The sequence below is a fragment of the Dasypus novemcinctus genome, chromosome 14, assembly GCF_030445035.2.
Source record: "Dasypus novemcinctus isolate mDasNov1 chromosome 14, mDasNov1.1.hap2, whole genome shotgun sequence".
NCBI classification, from domain to species: Eukaryota; Metazoa; Chordata; class Mammalia; order Cingulata; family Dasypodidae; genus Dasypus; species Dasypus novemcinctus.
This window is the reverse complement of record NC_080686.1, coordinates 85850749-85856503: the sequence shown is the minus strand read 5'-3', so window position 1 is coordinate 85856503 and position 5755 is coordinate 85850749. Positions and strand designations below refer to the sequence as shown.

General features: G+C 39.9%; 1 pseudogene; it reads right to left on the bottom strand.

The window, feature by feature from the left end:
* Nucleotides 1-2706: 2706 nt before the first annotated feature.
* LOC101427414 (protein SYS1 homolog) lies at nt 2707-3556 on the bottom strand (annotated as a pseudogene).
* Between the last annotated feature and the right edge of the window lie 2199 nt (nt 3557-5755).

Below are 5755 nucleotides of genomic sequence, written 5' to 3'. Positions count from 1 at the left end.
GTTAAGCTTTGGAAATTTTGTGCATCTTTAAGAACAATTTCACTTTTCAAATATTGCACACATATTTAACTCAAAATTGCATAAAGGGTTTAAATCCCAATGCCATGTAAACAAATTGCAATATAAAAAATTGATGTTTGTTATTGTAGATGTATACAATTTCATAATTTCCGTAGATTAGTGACTTTTCCATTGATGAGAATCTAGTCAGAAGATATTTGTGTGAAAACTGCAAACACAATTTTATCTCTGTTATAGTTTTAGTAGAATGTGGGCGATGACATCATAATGCTATGGATTGGGAACAGAAAGAAAGAACACAAAATGGAAAACAGCTTTACAGAACTGGGAAAAATCCAGACATTTGAAATATAATAAATTTAATAGGATATTTGGTACATTTTGGAAAAATCATAAGTCATGATAAACAGAGATTAGGATATATTATTAAGAGTCATTTATTGTGAAAATCTGATGACTATGATTAAAGAATCTTACTAACACAATAATATTGTTTAGAATATATCTAAAATTTCAAAATAATGGAATTAAAGTAATGCCAATATTTTCTATAAGAATGCAAGAGATTTAATATAAGACAAAGAAAACAGGAACACTCTAAAACAGGGGTTCTTAAGCTTTTTTGTTCCACGGACCCCTTTGCCAGTCAGGTGAAAACCACACACCCCTTACTAAGTCCACACTATACTGTGTATTATTTAATAAATACATCACACCTGTATCAACACATCCCCACAAGAAAAATGATTTTTTGAATTTAAATTCAAGCTCACTGACCCTTGATTAAGAACCCGTGTTCTAAAGGAAAGACATAAGTTGTAGTTTTCTTTTTTCTGCAAACTTCTGAAGGAAATTTTGATAACATTCAATCATTTTATATTTACTAAGTATTTAGGGCATGACTGAGTACCATATTCTGTAAACCATAATAAAAATATATTCCAAAAGGTGTATGTTTAGATTGTTTATTCTTTTGTTTCAGCAGGACCCTTGATGTGAGTAAGTATATTAATCTTCTCTCTGTTCAGAAAACAATCAGCAAAGGGAGTGAGGAGACAGAAGCAATAAAGAAGAGTTGAGTAACTACTGCTTTGGTGAAACTACTTATTCAACTGGCTTATTGAATAGATTTTACTCAATGTGGACTATTCAGGAAATACTATTTTCTTGACCCTGTCTTCAAAAATAATCTTCCTTCTCTGCCCTAGACAATACATCTGGTAAATTCCATTGACTTTTTTGGTTATAGAATAGTTGCCTTTGCAGATATTAAATAGTATAGTAAAATCTAAAATAAAAATTTACATTAAATTCAGATATTCTCCCAATTGGTAACTAATTCAGTCTGGGCTATCTTTTCACAGATTAGCAGAGGAGAAGAGGGAATATTTTTATTTTTTTTTAACTCTGTTCTCAACTACTTTGCCTACTTACTCTTATTCTAGCTCTTCTGAATTTGGAAATCAGGGACAAGAAGGGGTTATGAAGGAAAGGGTCAAAGCCTGCCTTGGCTAAACCTGGTATAAATGTGGCCGTCTGTTCCTGTGGTTGAAGAGAAATCCTTCCCCTGTCACCCACAGGGCACTTTTGAGAGTTCTTTAGATACTAGCATCCATATTCCAGTACACAAATTAATTCTGAGTTGGTTCTACATGGAGGCAAAGGAACTGGGCTCCCCTGCCCATATATAAGTTCTTGCTATAGGCTGCTTGTGGCATCAGATTGGAGCTTGAATAGTCTATTCTCTTCCAGGTCTACACTGTAGCTTCATTGTCCAAAGGCAAGTGTTTATATTTCACAAGTAGAAGCTTATTGCTGCATAGAAGCCAATGTATAAATTGGGAATATAGGCACATAGACCTGGTAAGGCATTGGAGAAACTGTGGGCAGAGCACTGATGGCGTGCACTACAGGCTACCCCTTTCAATACTCAGATTTCCCTTATATCTCATTTTCACTAAATTCTATGGTAACCTAGTTTTTTAGATGACTCTAAATTGCCACAATTTAGGAGAAAATGTGTGAGTAAAGTTACTAAAATAAACCAGAGTCCCAATGGATGCAGTTCATCCTTTCATTAAGTGTTGGGACATTTTCAGTCATTATTTCCTCAAATATATTTTTTTTTACCATGGAAAATAGTGTATTTATGTACATAGGGAGGACAGCTACAAGCCTCTCACAGAGTAAATTCCACCCCAAAGGAAAATCTTAGTGGCAAATTCCTTTGTCCCTCGGCAAATCAGTACAGCCTGGACTGGAAGGTTGGGTTTCTTATCTTTCAGTCCCCATATTCCCTTTGTAAATATGAGAAAGAAATTGATGCCAGAACTGGAGTCCAGTGAGAGCTGGGGTGCCTATTCATTCCCAGGGAATAGGTAGTGACACTTTTATGATGATTAAACTGAGAGCAATGCTGGGATTTTTCTCTGGATCCTATGGCTTGCTAGGTTGAGCTGGTAGTGGGTGGAGAGTAGATGGAACTGGAAGAAAATCAGTCATGGGTCCATGGGTGTGCACACACATACATGTGGTAGGGCACAGGTTGTGCATTTTCCTTGTGCTTGATGCCTCCATCTGCCATCCTCTCCCTAACAGCAACCTATTACTTTGCATCTACATCACTTTCTGTAGCTATGGACCCAGAAACTAAGTATTTCTCCAAACAGAATTGATGAGGTTCAGCCACTTGGTGAAGGTAATAGGTGTCCCAGGGAGGTAAGAAAGATGACTAGAAGAGTGATTTGCTCCAATCAGAAATCCTTGATTTTTTTCTTTTTTAAAAATAACAGGCTGGTGACAGGTACAGTGGCTCAAGAGCGACATAGTTCCAACTCTGCTATTACCTTCAAAGAGGTCCCCTTCCTGGCCTTCCTGACACCAAGGGTTTCAGCAGACAGAGACCGTTCTTGCAGCTGTGATCCTGACTGCTACTTGCCTTCTTGGTGGGACCTCACTACCTCTCTCATACCAACTGAGACGTCACATTTCCAGGGTTCCTCTCAGACCTGGTTTGGACCTCATCTGGAGGGTCTGAGCACCCAGCAGGGTGTCCAAAGAGCCCAATTCTAGACATTGGATTTAGGGGCTGAGTTGAGGGGGATCTCCTTGAGCTCCATCTGCATGCACAGGTACTCCCTGATGACAGCCATGAGTGCAATGCACACAGCTTGGACAAGCCACCAGGTCAGCACCGAGGGAAACGGGAGCTGTAGAACCAGCAGGCCAGGTGAAAGAAATGGACATTGACAGTGAAATCCAGACACTGCTTCCCTCGCTGGATGAAGTACAGCAAGCCCAGGGCACAGGTGAGGGCATTGAGGATGAAGGACATCATGGAGAGCCGGCCTGGAGGGGTGGAGAAGCCCAGGATCTCAGCGTTGAACATCTGGTCCAGCGAAGGGCCGCTGCGCACCAGCCCATCCACCAGCACCAGCCACAGGCCCAGTGAGCCAAAATAGACGGTCTGCATGAGGATGATCTGCGACATGATCAGCAACGGATCCCATACGTAGCTGCGGAACTGGCCTGCCATGCTGGCCCGCAGGGCCCAGCCATGGCCTGGGCTTCTGTCAGTGCCACCGCGCCATGAGCCTCGGGCCACCCCGGCACCTGCAGGGGCAAGCGCCGAGCCTCAGTCAGCTGGCAGTCACCATAACCCTCAAATCTTATTTCTGCCCCTTTTCTGTATTTTTCTCCTTCTGGGACACCTATTGTATGAATGTGAATTTTGTGTTGCCATTCAATTCCCTGACACCCTGTTCATTTTTCTGTTTGTTTTTCGCTCATCAGTTCAGATGTTGTGTCCTTGATTTCACTTATTCATTCTTCTGCCATTTCAAATCTGCTGTTACATGATTCTAACATTATTTTTAATCTCATCCATTATGTCTTTCACTCCCAGCCCTACTAATTTTCTTTGAAGGGTTTTTCTTTATGCTTATCCATTGTCGTCTTCATATCCTTTATCTCTTTAGTCATATTTTCCTTCAACCCCTTGAGTTGATTTAGGAGGTTTGTTTGACTATCATTGATTAGTTTTCTAAATCCCTGTGTCTCATCAGAGTGTCTGGTTGTTCCTTTGGTTGGACCATCTCTTCCTGTTTCTTAGTATGGCTTGTAATTTTTTGTTGATGTGAAAATCATCTGATTATGTTGGTGGATTTACTTTGACAGTCAGTTTCTCTCTCTCTTGCCTAGTGGTTTTGTTTCACAAGTAGTCTTTGATTTTTGGTTCAATTTATTCTAAGTCAAAAAATTTTCCCAGTTTACGTTATCAATATAGGGCCAGGGCCCCACTAATGGGGCACAGATCTGATCCAAGAGGTCTGTGATGAGAGGCTCCAAAAAGCAGTTTTGCTTCTTGCAGTTTTCTGGCCTGGCAGAAGATGGTGTGCTTCAGTAAATCTTTTCACCAATGGGTCTCTTTCAGTCTCCACTTGCCCATGATTCTGGTTTGGCTACAGCTGAGATTCAAAGCAGCTTTGCTGGCCAAACTTTCTGAAGAGAATCTACTTTCTGCCCTCCACCAAACCCTCACTCTTCCCAGATTGTAAGGCAACTTTTCTTCTCTCAGTTGGCTGCAGTGAGTCATGGGTTTTATCCAGGTTGTTTGCCTTGAGGGTGGGATGAGTGCCATTCTCAGCTGCAGGGCCTACTAAATCACAGTTTTTGTTTGACTTCTTCATCTCTCTCTGTGCCTCTCTCTCCTGGATGATGCGCAGAACTCTCCTGGTCTGCAGATCCCCAAAGCATCTCTCTCAGATAGCTTTTGGCTCTTCCTCCACTGTTTCTGTGGAGTTGAGCTCTGCCTCCCTACTCTTACACCATATTCCCAGAAATCTAATAACATGTTCTTAAAGTAGATGCACTTGTACTAATTGTTGACTGACATACCATTCTCCCCCAATTCTAAGCCCAACTATACTACACAAACATTGACATTCACACAATTTGTTCTATATTTTTCTAATTTTAATAATTTAATTTTGTTCATATGACTTTTAGAGTCAGTATCTCAAATGACATGAGAATTCTATTTCAATTGCATTTGATACCATTCATACATTTCTGTAGAACTAATAACCTTTTTCTGTCTTCCCTGTCTAGTTATCTTGTGCCTTCTCTTTTCATTCAGCTGTTCTTTCTAGCTTTTATATGATTACTTCCAACATTTTAACATGCATTACAAATGTCTACATTCCTAATGTTTTTCCATAGTTAAGATATGTTACTATATATTAAAAACTTTGTTTATATTTTTATGCAAACATTAAATATTGTAATGGTTCAACTATCTTCATTTTTCAAATTTCATATAAAATTTAAGTGACTTATTTTTTACCCATTGCTATGTCAATGCATAAAACCTGTGCCAATTTCTGTAAATCAAAAGAAAAAAACCAGCTCATCTTCTTTCTGTACCTATTATGTTGTCAGGAAGAGGAAGATTCAGGGCCTCTGGTAGGAAGGAGAGAGAAGTGGAGGCCAACATGTACAGAGAGGTGGTTCTTCAAACAAAAGGGGAAGTTAAATTCATCTTTGCAAGGGATTACTGTTCTAAGCTTTTGTTGTTTTTTGTTGTTTTTAAAGATTTATTTATTTATTTAATTCCCCCTCCTACCCCCACTCACCCCCACCCCCCGGTTGTCTGTTCTCTGTGTCTATTTGCTGTGTCTTGTTTCTTTGTCCGCTTCTGTTGTTGTCAGTGGCACGGGAAGTGTGGGCAGCGCCA